The 26,967-nt window shown below is 36.9% G+C and overlaps 1 protein-coding gene across 2 annotated transcripts in view; it reads right to left on the minus strand.

Annotated features, from left to right (window-relative positions):
- LOC110329299 (casein kinase II subunit alpha'-interacting protein) overlaps positions 1 to 14,982 on the minus strand; it is a 109,181-nt gene extending 94,199 nt beyond the window's left edge. For both annotated transcript variants that reach the window (XM_029544840.1, XM_021208851.2), the window contains exon 1: positions 14,803 to 14,982. The gene's annotated coding sequence lies outside the window, so the exon portion shown is untranslated. The remainder of the gene's footprint in view (positions 1 to 14,802) is intronic.
- Between the last annotated feature and the right edge of the window lie 11,985 nt (positions 14,983 to 26,967).

Raw genomic sequence — 26,967 nt, forward strand, 5'->3', positions numbered from 1 at the left:
GAACCAATTCCTATAAGTTGTCCTCTATGTTGTTCTCCACAGTGTGTGTGTGTGTGTGTGTGTGTGTGCATTTGTATGTAAGCTGTACACACACATATACATGCATGCATGCACACATGCATGAACACAGGCACACATACATTTTTTGATTGTTTTTGTTTTTCAAGACAGGATTTCTCTGTGTATACCTGGCTGTCCTGGAACTCACTCTATAGACCCCAGACTGGCCTCGAACTCAGAAATCCACCTGCCTCTGTCTCCCAAGTGCTGGGATTAAATGCATGGGCCACCACTGCCTGGCTCATGATTTTATTTAATGAAAAAAAACATAAGATGGCATCCAAAAATTGATTTTTCATATTCCCAGCCAATAAGCCAACCAGAAATTGATACCACAACTTTGGTGCATCAATGGATAGCTGTCCTGGTGAATTGTGCTCCTTATCAAGCCAGCTGTGTTGATCCATGAAATATACTGAAGTTTCCATCAGTGAAGTGTCAGGTCAAGGAACACCTAGCGACCAGCACAAAGACACTAAGTCCCAAACAATGACAGTAAAACTTCCCTGAGGAAGACCCTGGATTACCCCACAACTTCTGGAGAGATTTCAAATGCTGCGCAGGAGAGAATCGGGTATGTCCATTTACAGTCGGCTGGCAGCCAGAGACCTGACAACTTTTCCTTCCCATTAAAATGAGGTGTCCAATGTTGTAAGTATAAATTTTTTAAAAGCCTAGAAGAAACCATTTATAGAAAAAAGTTCATCACTGAGATACTAGGAAACGAAGAGTCTAAGACAATGCAAACCTGATCCCCAGTAAATGCAGAAAAGAAAGCAGTGACTCTCCTCTCTAGCCAACCCTCCGGTGATGGGATGACTTGACTCAAACAGTCACAGAGGAGCTTTGGTGTCGACTGCCACCCATACTTAAAGTCAAATATGACCAATCAGGACCATAGACCAGTCAGGACCACCATCATTTCTTTGTATAGCAGGAGCTGTATGTTAAAAACCCTAACTAAAAAGAAGATACCTTCTATATAGAAGTGTCTACAGATTAAGTGCAATTATGTGTTCTAAGACTAGAAATGGGACTGAGAGAAGAGAAAAACAGGTTTTAAGAAAAGTTGTGGAGAAAGAAGCCAGCAGCCAGGTTATTCTTTTATTACTGCCCTTACCTACTTCTTCCTGGTGGAATACTCCACAAGCACTTTTCTGCTCTGGTCTACAATAAGTAGATTCATTCACTCCCTTACCAAGTGCTACCACATCATCAACAATAGCTAGTTACAAAAATAACTTTTTATTAGTCTACCCTCTACCTCCGATTCAGCCATTGCTGTGGGTGTACTTAATGTCTATGAACATGAATCATCAAAAACGGCCTGAACATTCTCAAATGACCAACTCCAATTACCTTTGCGCCAATTCTACTTTCATCACCCACTTGAGGTCCAGCATCACCCAAAACTACTCTGCCTTTGGCATCTTTAGCATTAATATCCTGCTCTCTGACCGCAACCCCCAGTCCTTCCAGCTCTCTTGCATATTTTAATCCCTTCCCATTTTAAACTCATTGGCAACGTAGTCAGTGGTTACATGTGTGGGCTCTTAAATCAGGCTTCTTGGACCCACATTCTCAATCAGTCACTTCCGAACTGTGTAAACTTAGGCAAAGGCCTCAATTTCCTTGTCTAAAGAAAATGGAATTACACTTAGCCCAGTGGATATCTGCAACTTGCCTAATATGCTAGCAATGGGGAAATAAGATCATCCAGAAGACAGAAAGAACACAGTGGGAGTGCATCACACAGTAGATTCTAAATAAATATTACCTATTGCTTATTCATTTATCCTCAGTTATTCATTTTTTCTTTCTTTCTTTCCCAGCTGGCCTAAAATCTGTGTCTTATTATTTTCACTTTCCCATATAACACATGATAAATTTAACCAAATATTTTCTCTGCCTGATGCCAAGACTTTTGTAAAATGATGGAAAATATTTCACTGTAACAATTAACACAACCATAAATACTTTAATACTTTCTGAAGCAAGTGAAGTGTGCCTAGAGCTCAAGAAAGAGCCTTTCACTTGTCAATTACCAACAACCCTGTTAAATAATAACCATGCATATTGCAGTCTTTCACCACGGTATTCAAGCATCCTCTATTATCTGCTTTCTATGAAATATTTAAAACTACACAGCTTCAAGACATTTTTCTACACCAGTTCTATTTTTCTATTGTATTGCTACACTCCTTCCCAAGATTTTACCAGATCCTTCAATATACTGCTATGATTAGGGAAGGAACACAAATGGGAGCGTACAGGCAAAACCTTTAGATGTTTAAAAATTACAAATCAGTTTAGTGGAACCTTCTGAGTCAACTCAAGATGTGGAAACAGTGACTAGCTAGATTTATTTTCCTACAAGAGTGGCATTTAACCCCTAAATGACAAAAAAAAAAAAAAAAAAAGATATAGAAAACAAGGAACGTTGAGACAATGGATACCAGCCAATAAATGCCAGTGCTTCTTGAAAGATGAGATGCGCCATACAATCTTTTAGAGTCCTGAGCTGAGAGAGTTCTCAGAGTGGAACTCGGGAAAGAATAACCCTAAGCTGAGGAATCGGAGCTTGCGTGTACAGGAGAATGTGCCTTGCTCGAACGCATGGGGAAATGTCAGAGGAGAGAGAAACATCTAAGAGTCAAAACCCTGAATGTCCACAGAGGTTTTCCTCAAACACTACACAGAGAAAAATGTGAGTATGTATTAGGAAACTACCCAAAGCATGGAGAAAGCCTGGGAACATGCCTGATACTAAGGCAGAGTCAAGAAGGGGGACTTTCATCACTAGGCAGATTAAGGATTCTACTCACTGGTAATGAAGTGGGGTGCTCAGGAAAAAATGTTCTCATTAATGAAGAAAATTAACCCTAGAGTGGGTTATATAACATTGGAACAATCCATAAATGGAAAAACTAGACCAACAGCTCCCAAGTCATTAACATAAACCTTGGAGGGAAGCTCATGAATAATTAGAGGGACACTAATCTTCTTGTGAACTAGAATGGTAAATTCCCACTAACGCCATCCAATCAAATCATGTTGGTGAAACCTATCAACACTTAAGAACCATGCCAACATTAGGAAAACAATGAATAAAATAGCACTAAGCTAGAATGAAGAGTTTACGTTAGAGTTATCAAGATCAATAAAATATTTATAATTAAACTGAACTGGAGGTAAGAAAGCTTAAAAATATGACTCAAATCTAATTTATAAGGATGAACTATATGTATCAGTAACATCATATCAGTGATATCATTTATCATAAATGATATTATCAGTAGATGAAACGTATCAGAAAATATTAGCAAATCGATATAATTAAGAAAAGGTTAAAAATTAAAGAGAAAATTCAATATACAAATTATATAATATAAATTAATAGCAGGAAGTATTTAGCAACCTGAACACAAATGTGTGAAAAGATATTTGTGAAACACCTCAAGCGACACCAGACTACACATTCTTTTCAAAAGCAGAGTGTTTGCCAAAACAAACCACTGTCTAGCCATAAAACAAGTCTCCATAACTCATAAAAAGTACATTATTTGACACAGTGGAAATAAATTAGAAATTAATAAAGCTATCTGGAAAATCTTCAATTACTTAAAATATTACATTTGTTTAAGTTAAACATGAGTTTAAAAAAATGAGGAAAATTAGAAAAATGTTTTAAGGACCAACATGGTAGAAGGTCTGTGCCAATCAAGAAGTCATGGGCTTGCCCAGGGAGTAGAGATGTCTGAACTCAGAGATTCCTCATCATCGCTCAGTTCAATCAGATTCCAATAAAATATTTATAATTAAACTGTGGCAAATAGATGCAGATGTGACAAGGAGAGCAGAGAGGCCATTTTAAAATCCAGCCCTCAGCAAATGCTCAATTTTTCTGGACCTCAAAACAGTTCAGGCAATCTATGCTCAATTCACTCCTGTCAGGAAACAACCACCAACATCTTTTCATTCTCTGAACTCATTTCTGTTCTTTGTTGCATTTTTTGGGGAACTATAATCTACACTTACTCTACCCTCATTTGACCATCCACTATCTACCAAAACCATTCCACATAAGGCGCCAGCCATTGCCCTCCTTATTCCAGCCATAAAGACTCAAGAAGCATCTTGGCTTTGCCAACTTCTATGTCCATAGTATGGTCATTCCCTGTTCACATCTTGCTCTACTTAGGAGTTTGTCACAGCCAGCGTTCTCTTCCCTGTCCTGTTTATTCTCCCTAAGAGCAATTGGCTTTCTGTAGTTGCTGGGATGTTAATGAACCAGCACTTCCATTCCATCTCTGATTTCAGAATATATATGGAACTTGAGAATGTGCTCATGCAATACTGTGTGTGTGTGTGTGTGTGTGTGTGTGTGAGTAGGTGGGTGGGTGAGTGGGTGTGGGTGTGGGTAAGTGAGTGAGATGGGGTGGGGGGTGGGGGTGGTATGACGTAGCAGTGGTATGAATGTATGTTTGTTTAGTAGACAGCCTTTCCAGAATAAATATATCTGTAAGGCTAAGACAATAGGGAACAAAATTTTGAACTTAACTAATTTAAGTAATTTCTCCAATATATGCCCAACAGTAGGGAGAGAGAACTTATAGAGCCCACCTCCAGCAGGAAGACAGAGCATCAAATGAGGGAGAGGGGGCTATCCCACAGTCACAACTCTGACCCATAATTGTTCCTTTCTGAAAAAATTACAGGAATGGAAACGGAGAGGAGCCTGAGGAAAAGGTCTAGTGACAGGCTCAAAGTGTGATCCAGCTCAAGGGGAGGTCCCAAGGCCTGACACTATTACTGAGGCTATGGAACACTCCCAAAAAGGGACCTAGCATGGCAGCACTCTGAAAGACCCAACAAGAGTCAGATCGAGATATTCGCACCCAACCAATGGACAGAAGCAGCTGACCCCTGTTGTTGAATTACAGAAGGCTGAAAGAAGCTGAGAAGGGCGATCCTGTAAGAGGAACAGCAGTCTCATTTAATCTGGACCCCAGAGATCTCTCAAACACTGGACCACCAAACAGGCAGCACACAGCAGCTGATATGAAGCCCCCAACACACATACAATAGAAGATTTCTGAGTCTGTGTTCATTCAGAGATGATGCACCTAACCCTCAAGAGACTGGAGGTCCCAGGGAGTTTAGAAGTCAGGTGGGGTGGGGGGTGGGGACATTCACATGAAGACAGGGGCTTGGGGAGGAGGTATGAGATGTGGAACAGTCAGAAGGTGGACAGGGGGTGGGGGGATAAAATATGGAATGTAAAAAATTAATTAATTAATTAATTAATTAATTAAAGTAGACCTAGTTTCTATACAAATGATAAAAGTGATATATCTTAAGAAACAGAATGACACTTACTTCATTGTCTCAGACAACAAATAGTACAGAATTTTTCAGAAGAAACTTGAGAGGAAATTACCCTGAAGGAAAGTTTACAGGGCTAGTAGAATTTCTTCTGAACTTCTGAAGTTTATGATGTATTCTTTTTTATACACCTCAGTGTAACATTGGACAAAGACTAATAAAAATGTTCAGCAGCAGAGAACCTGGTTGGATCTCACTGTAAACATGTGTGGAACTTGAGAACGGACTAATGCAGTCTGCCTTCCTATTCACAAATGTAAGATTAGTCTATGGCCCAATTATTTGGTTAAAAAAAAATTCTAACAAATTATAAAGTTTGAAAGTCTTTCATGTCTCTTTAAAATCTCAGAAGTATAATTTGTATAATAGTTAATAGTATCATCCCTTCTGTGTAACATACATACTCAAATATAAAACCAATTTTTATTACCCAAGAAAGCGACTCAAAAAAAAAAAAAAAAAAAAAAAAAAAGTTAAGTTAAAGTTAGTTCTTCCCAAGGGTACTTTCTAAATCCCTTTGTCTTGAATGGTAGTTAAGATATTAGCTGAAGCCATTACAACATAAATTATGCCAAAATTACCTTCCTCTGTGTGTGGTTTAAAAGTACATATTCATAGATAGCCAGATAAAGAAAGCATTAATGTGACTGAAGTAATAAAACTATAAAATTATAGAAAATTGGCATATATCTCGAGCTTATTCTTAGAGCCTAACTACAGAAAACCAACTGTTGAATTCATTGCAAGGAAGGGCATATTAAACACAATGTGATAAATTGTCATACTGTGGAGATTAACAAAAACAGAGAAGAGCTTAATGCTATGTAAGTGGGTACTCAGGGCTTGGTGTAAAACTTCCAGGAAAAGTGTCAAACAGTTCCAAAAAGATGATGGGCTCAAACAAAAAGAGTCCCTGAAAAGGATGTTACCGCTTAAGCCCTAACAATGTCTCACAGAATAACAAGCTTTAAAAGTAGTCTGCAGATGGAAGGAAGGACCATCCAGAAACTGCCCGACCTGGGGATCCATCCCATTTACAACCACCAAACCCAGACACCATTCCATATGCCAGAAAGATTTTGCTGACAGGACCCTGATATAGCTGTCTCTTGTGAGGCTATGCCAGTTCCTGGCAAATACAGAAGTCATCTATTAGATGGAACACAGGGCCCCCAATGGAGGATCTAGAGAAAGTACCCAAGGAGCTAAAGGATTCTGCAACCCTACAGGAGGAACAACAATATGAACTAATCAGTACTCCCCAGAGCTGTGTCTCTAGTTGCATATGTAGCAGAGGATGGCCTAGTCGGCCATCAATGGGAGTAGAGTCCCTTGGTCTTGTGAAGATCATATGCCCCAGTCCAGGGAAATGCCAGGGCCAGGAAGCAGGAGTGGGTGGGTTGGGGAGCAGGGCACAGGGAGGGTATAGGGGGCTTTGGGGATAGCATTTGAAATGTAAATGAAAAAATATCTAATAAACAAGTAGTCTGCATTTTAAATGAACTCAGTACTTACTAAAATAAGGGATTAATGTTTTCATAATCAATGAATTAACCCTCTGATGAAAAACTTAGGAAACATTTAATGCAGCTTTCTCTTGGATATAAGTGATTAGTACATAGCATTTGACATTGGAAAATGACTGTTATTACATAATTTTCATTACCTAGTGTATTTTAATCATGTAATATTTTTCAAAATAACTAGCTGTACAAAACTACATCTTGGTAAGTTACCTATGATCACCAAGTGAGGGGTAAGAGTCAGGTTAATCGTTTTGTTGTTTTCTTTTACCTGTGGCTGAATTTTCTTCAATTTACAGAATAATGCTGACAAAATATGCAAAGTCAACGTATTTGAAGTTATCAGTCTACTTCAATCAGTTTGACTGAGGAACTATCTATTTATCTAACAAGTTGTAGTTTCCCATAGTAGATTTTTTATAGTGTTGTGATAATCTACTATGAATTAAGATTTGGTTGGTTGGCTGGCTGGCTGGCTGGCTGGCTGGTTGGTTGGTTGGTTGGTTGGTTGGTTGGTTGGTTGTGGGTTCCCCAATTGAGTGAGGCTTGGGAGCATGTTGCTGTCTTAGCCTCTAAGTAGTTTCCAGCTGTCATTAACAAGACTGCAACCTGTGCACACAGGAACCTTTCCTCACCATCTGTTTATAAGCAAGTTCTTACACAAGAAAAATACAAAAGGGTTTTTGGGAAATCTTTAAAGTGGTTTATTTTTAAAACCAAGTTAGATAGTCTCACTACTCATTCAATGTCTGTGATGTCAAATATTTTTGTCTTATTATATAATAGCAAAAGTCATGGTATGTTTCTAATGGTTGTTTACCCTCTACATGAAATAGAAAAGCAAATGTGAGTATTTTCCACCGTTCCTTCTGGCTCCATGCACACACCCTCTGAGCTTTAATTGTCCTTTTGAAGTCTAAGTGTAGTAGGCAATACTCTGGTCACTGATACCATTTTGAAGCTGTCTGACCCATTATTGCATAAAGATGAGTGCTTCACTTAATAAAGCCTTACAGTAACACAATTTGTTACACTATAATTAAAGATGGACACATCTGTTCCATTTTAATTCAAACCCCTTTGAACATAATTACATAAAGCTGCAAGAAAAGAAATTCTCAGTCTTAGAAATTTGCAATAGAAAAAGAAATCCATTCTGTCCACAGAGTGTACATGGTCAAAGGACAATTTGTAAAATGAAGTCAAATAGATGCCTCTCCCTCTATATCAAAGCATTCAATAGAGCTAAAGCCACACACTAGTCTCCTCCTCTGAAAGCCACAATTAGTTAAGGAAAAGGAGGGGAAGGGCAGTCATAAAGTATTGCTATTCAATCCCTGTGATGAAGCTCTATCTTTCTATGTTCTCTTGATCCATAGATATGGTTTGTTTGTTTTTTTTTTTTTGAAAAAACAAAGAACAAATACTAAAAAGAAAAATACGAGATACTCTGCCTTCATGTGTTACTTGAATTTTCCTAATAAGCTTTATGTTATGCTGAGATTTTATAGAGGATTTGCAAAACAGTAATACATCTTCTTACAAGAGCCTACCCATGATATCCACAATATTTTGTTGTTTAATAAGATCCCATATGAAATTAAAGAAGAAAGAGGTAAAGGAACCCCCATTGCAAAATGAATTCTAAAAAAAAATTCAATAGCAGGCATTGGATGGAAAGCCATGAACACACAAACACCCCTAAAATATAGGCAGTTGCTCTGTTTTATTTACATCTCTGTATCCTGAAGGTGGCTTAATGAGGAGATGCAATCAGTGATAGCCAAGCCGTGAGACCTTGAGTGAATGGGTGGCAGTTACATTTATATAAATATTTGCAGAGTCTGAGAAGAGCAGATGCTCCTCTAATCCAGACAATGTGTGCACACTTGATTTTAAAATATAATACAACAGTAGAAAGCCAAAACATAATTAATCAGAGGAAATGCTTTAATCAGCATCTTCCAAATTGTTAAGCACTGCTGAAAAGATTAGAGAAACATATGTGAAATTAAAATATAATATTTGAAAGAAAATCAGAATTAGTCTTATTCTGATTTTTTTTATTTCAGATATGGTTAGAGCATGGAATTAATACGCATTACAAATTCCTGCCAACCAGTGAGATTTGCTGGGTTTGAGGTACTAAATAAATCACCTAAGACTTACTGTGTGATTTACAATGTGAGTAATGATATATCTCTCCATTATTAATGTATTATGGGAAATGTGTGTGCTTGCCCTTATTTCTGATGAAATTAAACACCTATCTTTCCAATAGAATGAGGGACAACATGTTTAAATAAATTTCACACTAATAGGCTGCATGTATAGATTTTTATGTTAAAAATGTTTGCATGTTAAATATTAATACAGCAGATCCATGTAGATATCCAATTTGTTATATATAAAGTAAAACAAATAGGATTAGCTTTGAATTCTGGGCTCATCTCTTCTGCACTCTGAGCTAATGTTTTCTGCCCAGTGTTGATGGGCTCTTCAATATGATCCCATAATTATTGCTAAAGCTCAGGGGATAAACAAAGGCTTGAAAACAATGTCTCAACAAAATAAAAACACGTGCCTTCATTGAAAGTTCAAAACTTTAAACATTTAATCTCAAAGCACTTATCCTTTCCATGAAAGGAAGTTTGTTGGTAATGGCAATTATTTCATATGCCTTAGTAGAATATGATTCAAAAGGAATAAGCTGCAAAAGGAGGGTGACCCTGTGATTGAGGCTCTGTTAATTCCAAGAATAGCTTGAAGTACAACTTGACCTTGGGCGTGACTCTTATCCAAAATGAAAATCAGTATCTACTAAAATTCCTCCACAGAATTTCTGAGCAAAAATCATAAAATCTTCAATGGTTAATCAATCCTACAAAAACCTTACAGAGATTATCTGTATTGAAATACCAGAAGACAGAATTTCTTGTTATGTGCCATCGTGTAAAGAAGTGTAAAGAATAAAAAATCGATTGACCTGGGAGAACTCTTCTAAAATCTATGTTGGGACAACAAAGCAGCCAAATAGCTGCTTATGTTCTCTGATAAGAAACAGCCTATGATTGCTAACGTATCAAAAACAAACAAACTAACAAACAAAAAACCAGGATACACACAAACTTCATTTAAATAAAAACACCTTGAAAAACAAAAAATAGCATATTAGTATTAATAATCTGAGATTGATACATTACATCATTTAGATTTAACAATACCAAATTACTTATATGATTTTTATACAAAACTCTACTTGACAAAAATTAAAAACGTGAAGCTGGAAAGATAGCTCAGTTCTCAAAGTACTTGTGACAAATACAAGAAGGGCCTGAATTTGGATCCACTGGAAAATAGCAACCCACTCACACATACACACATCATCACTATCATCATCGTCGTCATCTTCATCTTCATCATCACCATCATCATCATCATCATCATCATAGAAGCTGTGTAGGTGGAGACAAGAGGATATCTAAAAATTATTGGCAGCCAATTTCATCAAATATGGAGCTTCAGTCCCTCAAAAAGTGATGTGGAGGGTGACTGAGGAAGGCACCTGGTATCAACCTCTTTTTTGCACACACATACATACATATATATATATATATATATATATATATATATATATATATATATATGTGTGTGTGTGTGTGTGTGTGTGTGTGTGTGCATTCATGTGCCCATGCACTCATACATAAGAATACATACAAAAAGTGAACATGCACATACACACACAAAAGAATAAGAAAAAATACATCAGTGTATGAGTGATTCTAAAGCAATACCATTTTCTTCAAACACACCAACCTTTATACATTTAAATAAATGATCTCAAATATATGATTTTCAGAGAATGAACATATCTTCAGGCTTTTTATTCTTATGAATAGAGTCAATGACATTATGTCTTCAAACTTTGATGCTACTCTAAGTTTGGAAACAACTCAAGGTTGTCTAATTTCTATTCTGGGACAAAAATCTTTTACTGATCAAAGTGGAACTAAAACGTTAAGCATTTCTTGCATAGGGATGATAATAATGACATAGTGTGAATGAGTGCCTATGGAACAACAAGAGGTCCAGGGTATTTGACAGTTATTCAGTCTTATCATGTCCCATCTGACAATGGGGGAGACAGGTGTTCATAGATTTCCTCTAAGTTGCCTAGAGCCCCCAAGAAGCACAGTGAAAACAAAGATGCAGACTCAGAAACCTCTCCTTGTCAGATACTGGATGAGTTTTCAATGAAGGATTCTAAGTTTTTGTTTATAAATCTTTCACAATTTCCATTATGGCCTATATCAGCATTTAATATATATTTCACTACCTTGTTTCTAATAGAAAACAATCTGTCTAAGAAAAATCGCTCAATTATTTTCCTACATATATTCTATCTAAAGTATTTTTTAAATAAAAGCCTCAAGATAATTGGTTAGTTTTGTTAAACTAACCGGTTGACAGACGTCTTAAATTTCATATAGATTCTCTAAAGGTAAAGTCAGTATGCATCCATATAAACTTGCCACATGAGAAGGTCTATGCATATAAGTTCCAGGATACTTACAAAAGCCTAACCAAACCTGATACAATACACGAAATTTTCTAACCTAGCACATATTGGTTCCAGTGTGCTAATTATTAAAATGGTGAGGTCTTTAAAGTGTGTTTTTCTAATAGCTATAGATAGAAATTAGGTAAAACAAAGGCTTATATAAATATGTATGATTAAGCAGTGGGTTAAGAGCACTAACCTAAGGGAAAGTTGCTCAAGCACAAAGTGTAGTGACACAAATGCTGTGGAAGTGACCGGTCACCACCTGATGGCTCAATGAGATGGAAACCACGCAAGTGGACACAAATGCCCATCACTAACTAAGAAGCTACTGTCTAATGGTAACCACTTGCCAAGAAAAAAAATACTTTCCTCCAATGGAGTCTCACTGGGTATATAAACCATACTTAATGGTAGGCAGGCCCCACTCCAATCAGCAGATGGTTAACATAAAATGAACTCAATGGTCTTTTGTAGATTCTTTTTTAATATTTTGTTTGGCCATTTTTTAAATCTTACTAGTCTTTGGTTTATTATATGTTATGCTTTTCCAGTTTGTGTTGTTCTGGGTTCTAGGGTGTTTGGTTTTATTGTGTGTGTATGTACGATTCTCATGCTTTTTCCTCTTTTTAAATGTTCTTGTTTGTGCTTTATTTGCCTGTTTTCTTAAAACTGAAAGATGATGTACAGTTGAATGACTAGAGAAGTGGGGAAGATTTGGGAGGAGTTCGGGGAAGCAAAAACCATAATAAGAGTATATTGTATGAGAAAAGATTGATTTCAATTAAAAAAAAAACAGAAAGTTAATGTAGTTGCATCACTTTTTGTTTTGTTTTGTTTTTTCAAGACAGGGTTTCTCTGTGTAGCCCTGGCTATCCTAGAACTCACTCTGTAGACCAGGCTGGCCTCAAACTCAGAAATCCACCTGCCTCTGGCTCCCAAATGCTGGGATTTAAGGCATGTGCCACCACTGCCACCACAACTGCCACCACCGGCCGCCTGGCCAGTTACATAAATTCTTAAGGCTATTTCAGGGAAATGCAAATCAAACCAACCCCGAGATTCCACCTCATACCAGTCAGAATGGCAATGGCACAGATCAAAAATCCAGGTGACAGCAGATGCTGGTAAGGATGTGGTGGGATTGTTGGTGGGATTGCAAGCTGGTACAACCACTCTGGAAATCAGTCTGGCGGTTCCTCAGAAAATTGGACATAGTATTACTGGAAGATCCAGCAATATCTCTCCTGGGCATATAACCAGAAGATGTTTCAACTGGTAATAAGGGCACATGCTTCACTATGTTCATAGCAGCCTTATTTATAATAGCCAGAAGCTGGAAAGAACCCAGATGCCCCTCAACAGAGGAATGGATACAGAAAATGTGCTACATTTACAAAATGGAGTACTACTCAGCAATTAAAAACAATGAATTTATGAAATTCTTAGGCAAATGGATGGATCTCGAAGATATCATCCTGAGTGAGGTAGCCCAATCACAAAAGAACACACATGATACTCACTCACTGATAAGTGAATATTAACCCAGAAACTTGGACTAGAATTTGCAAAACACATGAAACTCTTATTGGCTGTTTCTTAACCCTTAAAGCTCAAGGAAATCACCAGAGCCTAATCATACTCAGCCTAGAGCCTGGTACTTGGGTTTATACGAGATTAAAAACACTCCACAAATCCCAGCTTGTTTCTTATCACAGTACCACTCAGACCATAGAGGAACATGATTATAAGGACAACATCTTGGTGCTTATGTGTCCTTCTGAAGAGTAAAAGAGTATTTTTTTTAATAGCTGCTATTCTTTGAGAATGATAGTCACTCACCATAAATCACAAGTCAGTTGATTTCTAGTAATCTCTAAATAGAAAACAACATTTTTAACAAAACCAAAGAAAATGACTCACCTCAGAAGCAATATTAACTAATGTTTTCCCTCTTGGAAGTATCCTTTCTCCACATTTTATCCCATTTAACTCCTAAATACTACCTCACATGACATTGCAGGCAATTAAGAGTCTATAAGTATTCAGAACATACATCTGTGTACCCATTTCTTTTGAAACAAGGAAATTACTTAGCTGTAATTCATGAGTCTCAATGAGTTGTAATTACAATCCTACACCTCTTGAACCCAAGTGCTTCCATGGCATATTTGAGATAAAATATTCTATCCAGCAAGTTGAGATCTATTCAATGCTCTCACAAAAAGGAGAATGTATATCTAATTCTTCAGGTTCAATGTATATCTAAATACATCTGCTTTATATTTCAAGATAGAAAATGGTAACTGCAGACAGTTGCAACAATGGCCCAAAAAATCAAGGAGACAGGAAAAAAAAAAAACTACTTCAATAGATGCTAAATAAAGTGTTTCTCTACTTAAGAAAATAACCATAAGTTCTCACCCCCATAATTGGGAGCTGTTCTGGTTGACATTCTTTTTAACCAAGAATTATATGGTTTGTCACTGTTCAAAGATTTATGGAGAGTACTAAATCTATACTGAAAATAGTCTAAGTGCGGATGATTAAGAATTTTCTCTGGGATTTCTTCTCTGCCCTGGGCTTTATCATTACACGTTTATCAATTCCCATTGTATAATCTATATACAAAATGTATCAGAAATGGACACATTTTGTACATACTTATAAGTCTTCCCTTAATCTCTATGGAGAATTGGTTCAAGGATTGTAATAGATATGTAGTTCACAAATTCCAGAGTCTCTTATATAAAATAGTAGAGTTTTAATTTAAGCCATGTATAACATATCATTTACATTAACCCATTTTGTAGGTTATGCATTATACCTCATAGAAAATAAAAGCTATGTTGATAGTAATCTTACAGTACTGTTCAGGGAATAAAAATAAGAAAAGGTTTGCCTGTTTATTCAGAACACAAGTTTTTTGGTTTGTTTGTTTGTTTTTCCAGATACCTTGGTTCACGTTTAGATAACACACTGATGTCATAGAAATATTACTGGATGTTAACAAATCCACTGTCACTATACTGAATGAAAAACCTGTCTTTTAACCACAAAGGCAGAGGATCAAATAGAATTATTCCCTGTTATTTTTATATATTTATATGTTTGCAAGTCAACCTGCCTTCAATATATTCAGGACCAAAAACAGAAGAAAAAAAACACACATATGTGAACACATGCATATAAGTACAATGAATGCTTCACAAGAGAGACATAGTTAGTTTGACACATTCTTGAAAAAAATCAGGCATGTTGTTGGAAACTTACCACCACACTGTAGCTGCTGAATGGTTCTTTTCATCCCTTTAGCTGTGAGTGACCCCAGGATCTTTCTTTAATGTTCACTGATGGTGATGATTGTGTCTGGGGTCCCCACTACCCCATTGCTTTTGTACTTGATGCCAAGGGAGTCTTCCTGTCCTACCCTCCCTGATGGTAGATGAGGGTATGGAGAGTGAGTAAGAGGCTGTTTCCACTACCACATCTATGTATACCTCACAATGGGAAAGGTGTTCCAGAATCTTGAGCGAGAAATTTGAATGTGTTTTCTCATGGAAATAAAAACCTAAGTAACTGAATCTTCTCAGATAATGAGTGACACAATTAATTCAGTCAGGACATAGAATTTGGTAGGTAAGTTAGGATAAACAATTTCAAATCACATCACTCTTGTTGTTAGAAGAAATGTATATCTACCTTTAAAATAACTACAAGAATCATTTTTGAAATACATCTTATTCCCTATTTAAGAAATATCTATATATTAAAATGGAAAAGAAAAAAATTGAAGCCCTATATAACAAAATCACTAAATGTTACATAACATTAGTGAGCACGCTTTTCAACTATTACATTGAAAAATGATCAAGTCATAAACAATGAAGTCAACAAGATGTATGAAGTTTTAAGTCCCTAAACTATATTTATAATTATTTAATTGCAGTTAAACAGATTGTTTCAGTTTTTGTTTCTATTTTTCTTTGGTCCATAGATCAGATGGTATTTGACAGTACTCTACTGTATTATAGTAATATAATAACACATTAACTATTTCTCATTATTCACATTAACTAACACTTTACATATTTCCTACAAACATAATAGGTTTTTTTTGAGAAACTTGTCTTTGTGATTTCCAATTTCCATCTTCTTATTCTTTCTAAGTCCCACTCTTAATAAGCTGTAAACCTGTCATTCCACCACAACTGTTCCTGTCAAGACTTTTGCTTCCAGATTGCTCTGATCTTGACTTACCAGCAACATTTGGCATAATTGAGGTCATTATTTTCCTTTCCAGGACCTTTTTCCATTCTTGGCTTGACTTCTATAATTTTATCACATCTACTCAATTTCTCAGGTCCTCACTGTATTTATAATTTTATCTGATTCCATTACATACTTTAGCACGTTAAAGACATTATCCCATCATCTTGTAATGTCCACTGTCTCTGATAATAAATCAGTGACTTTCTTGATCATCTTTTTCCAGTATTTAATAGTTATTTTTCTCTTAATACTTTCAAGATTCTCCCTTTCTGTTGTTCTTTGGAAATCAGCTGTGATTTTTCTCAAACAAAATGTGATTTATTATCTACCCTGGTCTCTTTGTCCTTGGCCTTTTTAATCCATAATGTTGGGTATTACACCAAACTGAAGACAAGTTCAGAAAATTTTTGTACCAAATTTTCCTGCCTCAGTGTCATTCCTCTTTTCTGAACGCCTATGCAGTTGTGTTCGATTTTTTTATTTTGTCACAAAAAAATGAAATCTGTTTTAAATTCTGAATCCTTATATCCTTATAATTTTTAACGTTCACTGATACTTTAATTTTCATACTGCTATCAATGTATCCATTGTTTTCCATTCAGATGCTACTATTTGGATTTAGAATTTTCATCTTATTCTTTTCCATATTTTCTTGTTTTCTGTTCAAATCATCCATGTTAATAGCTCTAACCATATTTTTCATTAATTATAATTAATTATTTTTCATTCTTTTTTCTTTTTTATTAGTTATTTTCTTTATTTACATTTCAAGTGTTATACCCTTTTCCTCATTTCCCCTCTGAAATCCCCCCTACCCCATCCTCCCCTCCCCCTGCTCACTAACCCACCCACTCCCTCATCCCTTTCCTGGAATTCCCCTACACTAGGGCATCGAGCCTTCACAGGACCAAGGACCTCTCCTCCCATTGATATCTGACAAGGCCATCCTCTGCTACATATGTGGCTGAAGCCATGGGTCCCTCCATTTGTATTCTTTGGTTGGTGGTTTAGTCTCTGGAGCTCTGGGAGTACTGGTTGGTTGATATTGTTGTTCCTCCTATGGGGCTGCAAACCCCTTTAGCTCCTTCAGTCCTTTCTCTAGTTCCTCCATCAGGGACCCTGTGCTCAGTTCAATGGATGGCTGTGAGCATCCACCTCTGTATTTGCCAGGCACTGGCAGAGCCTCTCAGGAGACAGCTATATCAGGCTCCTGTCAGCAAGCTCTTGTTGGCATCCACAATAGTGTCTGGGTTTGGTAACTGTACATAAGATGGATCCCCGGGCAAAACATTCTTATCTCCTTGTACAAAATTCAAGTCCAGGTGGATCAAGGACCTCCACATAAAACCAGATACACTGAAAGTAATAGAAAAGAAAGTGGAGAAGAGCCTTGAGCACATGGGCACAGGGGAAATTTTCCTGAACAGAACACACCAATAGCTTATGCTCTAAGATCAAGAATTGAAAAATGGGACCTCATAAAATTGCAAAGCTTCTATTTTTCACTCTTTTGACCTGATTCTCACATCTGAGTTATCTTGAAATGGTTTTATTTTCCAGTTCTTTATTAAAGTATTAAAATATTTACTAAGGCATTTTTAATTATATCCTGTATAAGTGGAAACTTTCTATTTGGTTCTTCAACTATCATTTATCCATTTAGCAGACAGTTCATGTAACTGGACTCAGGCTGTAGGCAGTGTTTCTCTAAAAGTAAGTCAAATATCAATGAAGCTCGGCCCCACTTGTTCAGTAATATGATGCCCACTAATATAAATAGACCAAATGTTAGCTACAGATTTGGTGGCATCTGTGTACAGAGGCTTCTTCTCTGCCCCTTTGTTTTCCAGTTCTTTTTTTTTTTTTTTTTTTTGTAATCTGTGGGCTTGCCTAACCCTGCCTTCTGATTCTTCAGGATAGAAAACATTAATTTTTTTTTCTGTTAAAGTTCTAGACACATTTCACTGAAACTCCTAAAGACATAAGCAAAAATATTCTTTAGAATGAGCAATTGGCCCGATGAGAGTTATTCCCTATATACTCCAATTTTCCTCCATGGTCTGACTAGTGTATTAATTCCTTGGAGCTTTTATATGGTTCCTTTTGGTATTTTGTCTGGAATTTATACTTGTCACTTAAAAGATATTCTGTCACATGAATGCTCAAACATACTAAAGAAAAACCAGCCCTCAACTCTGACCTGTGACTTTGCATAATTGTGTCGAGGACCAAACACCCTCCAACTGGTATTCCCATTCAAGGCCTATTAGACTCATGCCACTCCATGCTCAGCATTCCATTTCAATTTTTTAAAAATGGGAGAAAGGGATCTACAATAAATATGCCCAACTCGTTGATTTCCTATTCCTTCCCAGAAGTCTTCCATCTTCATCAGCACATGAGTGACAATTTCATTCCCCTAGTCACTCAGGAAAGAAATTCAGTTCCCATGAGAAATATTTATAGAAGTCAAACCTTAAGAATCCCAGAGCTGGATTCTTCTCAGTTTCTGAATATCAAAATGTCTATGGGTTTTTTTTTTTAATCAATGGCTCCTCCACCTGTTATGAAAAATAGAAAAATTTAAAACAAATGTGGGGAGAAGAGGCAAAGCTGAGGCCCTGTCAGCAAGCTCTTGTTGGCATCCACAATAGTGTCTGGGTTTGGTGGCCTTCTCTGGTTGGCCAACTCACCTTGTGCTCAGCTTTATTGGTTGGAGGGATTATCTGGGTAGAAGCAGGGAGAGTTCAAAACCAGACAACAAGTATTCCCTGTAACACGTTCTACCTGAAACATAAATCTTTTAAATCTAAAATCAGAGACTTTGCCTCCTTTTGTTTTTCTTCCTAACTCCTCGAAACTTTTGTTGTCCTTATTATTGGTGAGAGTTTTCAGGATACAGTCAACAACTAACTTTTAGATACCTAAATTGGAGAAGACATGGTGTTAGGCCCCTGGAGAAAAAAAAAAAAAAACAACAACAACAACAAAGCTTACATGAGAAGGAGTCAGTGGAGGGAAGTGAGAAGTAACCAGAGATTTCAGTGATCCTTCTAAATGGTCACAAATTTGACTCAATTCCATTATTTGACCAGGTTATAACTGACAGTGTTTTATTTAAAAAGAATCCCGTAACAAAGAGAATTTTTAAACTTAGGACGCACAAATCCTTTTTTCTCAGAAGATGCATCTCCACAGTAAGATTAAAGTTACCCAGTGTTTTTCAGACAGTAAAGGGAAAGTCATGTGACCTACTGGCTCTGAAGGTCTGATGAAGTAAGAACAAATCCAAGTGAGGTAAGAGTGTGAAGAACTTCCTGCCTGCTCCTGGGGATGGCTTAGAGACCCAGGAACACATCTAGAAGAAAGAGAAGGAATTATCACCCTTTGACATAAAGTGCTGGGAAACAACCAGCCTTAGCATCATGCAAAGCCAAAATCTAAATGAAGAAATTCTTAGCCTTAATGAAGGTCGTGTGTAAACATTCAGAGAATTCCACACCACTTTTAAAGGGAAACTTGGGAAATTAACTTCCACACGTGATTAACTTTGAGTTTTTCAAAGGAAGCTAACTGCCTATATCCAAAGTAGTATTATTTAAAACTTACTTTCTTTTATAATTAATGAAGCAATTGAAAGTGATTTCCTTTTTATTGCAGGGAATTAAATTTAAAAAAAAAATAAGTGCTCAGGATATTTGTATAGACTTTCCATTTGCCAAGACCCTTGTCCCAGTCCCAAGTCTATACATCGGCTGGAATTGCATTTCCTCAGAAAGCCTTTAAAAGTACTCTGCGTGAGAAGGTTCAGTCACCTTCACTTCTATCATTCATCACCTCCATGGTGTGTATAATTTGAAGTTAATTTGTTTGTGAATTTACTTGCTGTGGCTTACATTCAGTATCAGATTATAAACTATGAAACGTGCAATGACTCCGATCTAATCTCTCAAGGTATAGAGCCTTAAGGGGCTTTGCCCAGAACCCTCCTGGAATACCACAGGCATGACTGCTCAAGTCCCTCATGTGAAATAATACAATATTTGCACATCTTCTCTGTACATCCTGCAGCATGCTCTAAATGCAGCAGGGCTTACTGCCCACAGCTTGTTCTAGTTTCACCTGGAACTGGAGTGTCTGACAGCTCCACTGTTGCTGTAATCAGTGTATGGCAGAGTTCTGGTCGATGCTGAACAGCACAGTCAGTGTACACTAGGACCATAGGCTTAGAGGATGTTTACTGATGTAAAGAGTTTGTAGCCTTCGACCTACAGGCAATAATAAAATATCCAGCACTCAGCATGGAAAATTTAACAAGCCCATCAAATTCTCACAGAGAACTGGTATTGATTTTTCCAGAACACTTGTGCCTGTCAGAACTAACATTTAAAAATAAACAAGTACTTGTCATTTACTTATGTAGATGTAACAGTGAGCATTTTGTTTATGTTATTGAGGAGAATGACAACACAAAGACAGATGTTGGAATGTCACACCTGTTTCAGAGGTGTCATTAGCTTTTTTGCTGAATCAGCCACTGTGATTTTCAGATGTAAGGAAAGGTTTCTCAACCATCTGCAGTTTTTACATGTAACATCTGGACTGACAACAGCACCATTAAGTTTAACATGCAATACTGATGTTCGCCATTACAATTTCTTATGATAGATGGCAAACATAAACCTTTTGTATGAGGAGATAATGAACATTATAAACTATATTGTATCTACTACAATGACCCCTTGCTGCCACTGTACTGTATAAACATCTGTGGGCTGTATATGAATGAATGAGGAAGTCTTTGCTCCAACAAACCATGAGTACAATAGGAAACAGTGGGACAGGCCTGCTGGCACGGGTCTAAATTAGAATCCCAGCACTCAGGAAGCAGAGAGTGACAAAACAAGAACTCAAGTCCAGCCTGAGCTACATAATGAGTTCTAAGCTAGCCTGGGTTTTAGAGCAAAGTTTTTTACCTCAAAGAACCAAACAAGTTTTTGAAAGTAGGCTAAAGGATTCAGTTTGCTAGCCTTATATAGTAATAATTAATAGTATTAGAACCAAACTTTATTTATAATACTTGACATTTTCATGGACTAAATGTTCCCAACATTGCTGATAATAGCAACACAAGAGAGTACATGGTTAAATTTTTGCTGTCCCCTTAGTTTTTTTAAGGTTTATTTATTTATTTATTTTATGTATATGAGCACACTGCAGCTATCTTCAGACACACCAGAAGAGGGCATCAGATCCCATTACAGATGGTTGTGAGTCGCCATGTGGTTGCTGGGAATTGAACTCAGGACCTCTGGAAGAGCAGTCAGTGCTCTTATCCACTGAGCTCTCTCTAGCCCTGTCCCCTTCGTTTAAAAGTTTTTTTTTTTTTTTCTTTTATATGCACTCAAGAAACTGATGGAGAAGTGTTGCGGTAAATCTCCAACCCAAATAAGCCCAGGCAATAAAAACACAACTCAATTAATATAAATACATGCTGTGCACCTAGATTGGGCAGACCTACCACTACATTACCATTTCTAATTAAAATAATTGAAAACACCCTAGCAGAGAAGATTAGCAATATATATGAAACTTTAAAATGATGGTGTATGTACAGGTGTTATATGTGAAGATGGTAAGATATTGAAAAATTACTCTTTCGGTATTTGAAAATGAAAGTGTCTGATTCGGAAAAAGAAATCTATTTGCACCATTGACAAGGTGTCATCCTTCGCAGGCGTGGTGGAAAGAGACTGAACACAGCATCATTCTCTAGTCTTTACCCATCACGTGAAATATACAGTAAAGCCTCAGAAGGCTGGATGACACCAGTAGATAGTAAAAGACCTGGAAAGTGTTTGCACTTTTGTTAGCTTTGTTTTAAGAAATATTTTATATTTATTGTATATGTCATTTAAGGGTATCGCAAGTTTTACAGTGATTATGTTTGTAAACTGGCTCATTAAATCATTGCAAATTTAGCCATCTGCCTTGTATGGATGGGAGTGGGTTTCTGTGTGCTATTAACTATTTCTTCTTCCTTGAAAGCCACAAAACCTTGCATCTCAGAGCACACCCAGCTTCTTTGTCTTCTTCCACATCATCTTCTTCACACAGGAGCTTTCTAATGATCACTTTTAGGTTGTTGAGTTCAGTGTGTATCTGTCCATCTGCCTTATATAAAAAGCATTCTCTCCTCAACAGCTCCAGCATTGCTAAGCATAGTCACTAGCATATATGAATATATGAATTAGCAGCTCTGTGTCATCGTTCAGATTCCTAAACAGGCAACTTTTTGAAGACTTCAACGTCACATCTGAGTTTACCTTGCTGTTTCAAGGGTATTGAGCTTAAAACAGTTTCAACTTTCTAACCCAGTCTCTTATCTCTTACTCAAGATATTGTCACCATTGTGCTACCCAAATGTGATATTTTAGGCTCAATGTCTCCTTAGCCAGTACACTGTCTTGTCGATACTTTGCACTAAATGTATTGTACTTATAGCTCTCTTTATCAAATTTCTACCTTGTTGCTCATATTTACTTATAATTGGAGTCTCTTAGTTGATATGCATTTCTCTAGCCTTGATAATTATTTCTCATCGTACTCTAAGATTCACTTATTCTAAATCCTAAACTCCTGATTAAGAACCAAAATTAATTCTATAGCCTACTTCCCTAAATCTACACGTTTAAAGAAATTTGTAATATAAATTTCTCCTGCTAAGCAGTATCTAATAACTCCCCACGTCCATAAACTTCTTAGACAACATAAACTTGTATTTTAATTTTCATTTAGATATCCAATAAATAACTTGTAGGTATAATTTAGTTAATCATTTATACTTAAATAACTATAATTGAATTTGAAAACTGGGAAGTGTTTCTAGTTGAAAAATAAAAATACAATAACTTGAAGAAGCTGTAGATGTCATGAGGATGATTAATATGGAAAAATTCATTGTTCGTCTACTTATACATTAGACTAAATAAGTAAGTTAAGCCTTGAGGGTTATACTACATGTGACAGGTAGCAGGATAAATAAGGCATATTTTCTATCTTTGCAAAGCTTCAGTAAACTAAAAAAAAAAAAAAATAACATAATGAACTAATTTGGAATAGCATTATCTCAGAAAGTATGCAAATATTGGTGGGAAAGGTATTAAAACCTAAAAGTCTATATACCATTGAAAGAGTTGTTTCAAAGAAGAGTTGAGTCTTAATTGTAAAAATATTTGCTTCATTAATTGGTGTGTATAACTCAGTGTTAGAACACTTGCCTACTCTTTGCATGAGACTGAGCTCAATGCCCAGTTCTACAAAAACAAAACAACTAAAGAGTCTCTCCTTGAGGCCCTGGGTCCTGGGAAGGTTCTATGCCCTAGTGTAGGGGACTGCCAGGGCCAGGAAGTGGGAGTGGAGGGGTTGGTGAGCAGGGGGAGTGGGGAGGGGATGGGGGTTTTCAGAGGGGAAACCAGGAAAGGGGATAACATTTGAAATGTAAATAAAGAAAAATAAAGAGTCTCTCCTTCATCAAGCCAATTAGATAAACATAGACAAATATCTCTTAGGTATGGATTCTAACCCCTGACAAATATCCAAGTGGGAAGAGATATAGGTAGAAGCCAGAAACTAGAAAGGGACAACAGTGACAGGGGCGGGGGAGCCTTTGAGGGAAGAGATGAAGAAAGACCGTAGAACAAATAGGGGCAGAGCTAGACAGGAGGTTGAAAGACTTGATCAAAATAAATTATGTACCAAAGTCCCCCATATGAAAACTTCGTAAGCTATGTTATAAGCAAAAAACGAGCTTATAAGAATAATTCGAAACAGCTTGCCTTGTTTCAACTTTTAATGGGAATTTTAATATCTCCTTTGATATAACTTCTTTTTGAAGAGAACTAGCTTGTGGCTAGAGAGACAATGCAGATGGCTCCGTTTGTTCAGAGTACGGGCTGCTCTTCCAGAAAACATGAGTTCAATTCCCAACTTTCACCAAATGGTCTTATGTACTCCACTAGTTTACTATGCTAGTCCCATTGCTCTTGGTGATACACCAGAAATTGATGGTGAGACCCTATTGTCAAGAGCACCATACACTTGTATCTTGGGACATGGGGAAATCAATCTCCTACCTGGAAGCTAGTTTTCATAGTGATGGAGATTACTATGTAGACAGGTAGGGAAGAGACCTAATCAACAGTTCTACCCAGCAATGAACCTCAAAGGTTACAATACTGACTGATGTGAAGAAGATACACACGTTGCTTCAAACTGCTTTCTAATTTGACTTAGTCTCCTCCACATGGCAGCACTCATACCTGGTATTGTAAACCTGTCCAAAAATCTTCACCTAGGATGTCATAGACTCCAAAGGAGAACCTATAAATATTATTTTTCTAAACTAGACATAGCTTTAAATTGTACTCTACATATGTCATCTTCGTACTTACAGATGAGTGCATCTGTCAACCATCACAGAGATGGTTCATTCACAGTGGACGCTGATTAATGCAGAGTCTCGAGACTGCTTAAAGTGCAGGAAATCTATGATGGTAGTGTGGTCAGCCCTGAATGTAAAAGTTACATTATACCTGTAGCTACCCAAATCTCAGAGAACATCATCTAGGAGACAGGAAGATGATAAGACCCAGACACCAGGGACCACTACTGGGACTGGTGACTTCCAGACTTGAAAGGATTATTACACTAATGACTCCACAGAAATTGTGGTCTAGCACAAGACAGAGATGGAGAGGTAAGGGGATCCCCTAATGAGGAGCTGCAGGCAACTTCTGGCTTCTGGGAGAAGGGAGAGCCAGTTTATTCAGGAAGTAGCTCCAGTAAGTGGCACATGCTTCAGTAAATGGTCCTGTAGCCATGCACTTATGGACAACACAAATTGGACTCAATGAGTTATATGTAAAATAAAAGGTAAAATGGCTCATGAGTTTAGAAGCTGTAGTGGGGTTTCGAAAGAGTTCAGGACGGAAATCTGGGCAGATGGGATCCAAATACATTACACACACACACACACACACACACACACACACACACACACACACATATATATGTATGTATATGAAACTTTCAAATAATAAATTAAAATATTTTAGGAATAGACGTAAATTTAAGCATATTTTCCTAAGGGAACTTTTTGCTCTGTGTACCTAATTAATAGTACCTCTCCCTCTACATCTTTATATGTGGTAAAAGAAAATCTTTAGGCTTAATGATTACATAGTCCAGAACTAGAAATAAACCTTGTGTAATACTGTTACCACCTTTTTTTGTTTTGTTTTGTTTTGTTTTGTTTTGTTTTGTTTTTGTTTGTTTTTTGAGACAGGGTTTCTCTGTATATCCCTGACTGTCCTGGAACTCACTCTGAAGGTCAGGCTGGGCTCAAACTCAGAAATCCGCCTGCCTCTGTCTCCCAAGTGCTGGGATTAAAGGTATGCACCACTACTACCCAGCATCACCTTATTTAATAGGTTGGTTTTTAGGCCAAATGTAATTGAAAATTAATATTGTTACTAGAATACCAGCAAATATAAAACATAAGAAACATTTTTAAAAATTATTACTTAGTGGCTGGAGAGACAGTTCAACAGTTAAGAGCACTTATTGCTCTTTCAGAGGACCTGGGCTCAATTCTCAATATATACATAACTATTTACAACCATCCCCTAATCAGTTCCAGAGGATCTGATGCCCTCTTCTGACCTACACAGGACTAAGCATGAATGTGTTTCACAGACATACATGCAGACAAAGCACTCACAAAATAAACTACAATGAATAAATCTTTTAAAAAATTCAGAATGTCAGGTGCTAGTCATCCCATTAGTAAGATAGTTGGATAACTCTGTAGTGTTGTCCTTTTAAACAAATTTAAATTTCATTTTGAATAGCTCCAAAGTGGAGATCAGGGCTAAAGCTATTGAACTACACAAACATATATATCCGGCACATTATCATTATATTTCTGAATCAGAAAGTAATGGTAAAATATAAGTTACTAAGTCCAGGGTATTTAATTCTTCATTTATATTTTAAAAGCTAATTAAATCATATTTAAAGAAATGAATGTGTTTTAGTGATATGATATAGATAGTGTTTATCCACCTGGATTTCATGAAATTCTTAATCTTCACTGTTCTATTAAGCTTTAAATTACCTTCATTGCTTTAAGGGGATTAAGAAGAAATCTGTCTTCACTCGTCCATTAGCTCTAGATAGACGTTAAATCTCCATCTTGGAGTTAAACATCTTATGAATGTGTAAAGACAGAAAATGAGTTTTTCAGTGACCATTGACTTAGGTAACTTTGTGTTTCTAATGTGATAATCTTTGTGTTATCTTGAAGCCGCTTAACATTACATTCCAGCTGAAGGAGAGGTTGAACAGAGGTCTATTTCAGTCCCCAAATACCATGATCTCAGCCTGCAGGCTTCTCTTAATTACCTAAGGGTACATAAGAATTTTTCTGAAAGCAATGTAGGTATCAGTTCTTTTCTTCTCTTTTATCCACATTGCACTCTGTTGAGTTCTCTACCATCTACTCAGCACCAAACCTCATGATAACTTTCCATGACTGATGCATTGTCAACTCTCAGCATGTGATGTCACATGTCTTGCCATAAAACTCCCCATGTGGCACACAAACTAGATTTGAGGATAAATGTTGCAAGCTGCTCTGAAGTTCTTATTTTTGAGACATAAAATTAATTTGACACTTCACTTGTCAAAACACATATATTGATGCTGTGTAAACTTAGGTGAGGGAAAGAATAGAACCAGAAAAGGACCAAACTTTCCATGACATACAACACCTGGGTGGTAAGAGTCACTTTCAATCCCAAAATTCTTTATAAAAATCCTGATGATCCACTTACTCAGCAGCAAGTACGAAGACAGGCGGCCATATCTCTAGAGTTCGAGTTCCTTTCTGTGCTGGTGACTCAAACCTGGGTAAGCTCACGAGTGAGAGACTCCAGTATAAATGTATTCAGCAGAGATAAACAATTTTTGAAAAAAAAAATAGTACCCACACTTTTTTTTTTCGGTTCCCCCAAGGCCTTCTCTCTCTAGTCATCAGATTAAGGACTACCCCACCCAGGGATCCATCCCATCATCAACCACCAAACCCAGACATTATTGCACATG

The sequence above is a fragment of the Mus pahari genome, chromosome 12 (assembly GCF_900095145.1).
Source record: "Mus pahari chromosome 12, PAHARI_EIJ_v1.1, whole genome shotgun sequence".
In the NCBI taxonomy this organism is placed as follows: Eukaryota; Metazoa; Chordata; class Mammalia; order Rodentia; family Muridae; genus Mus; species Mus pahari.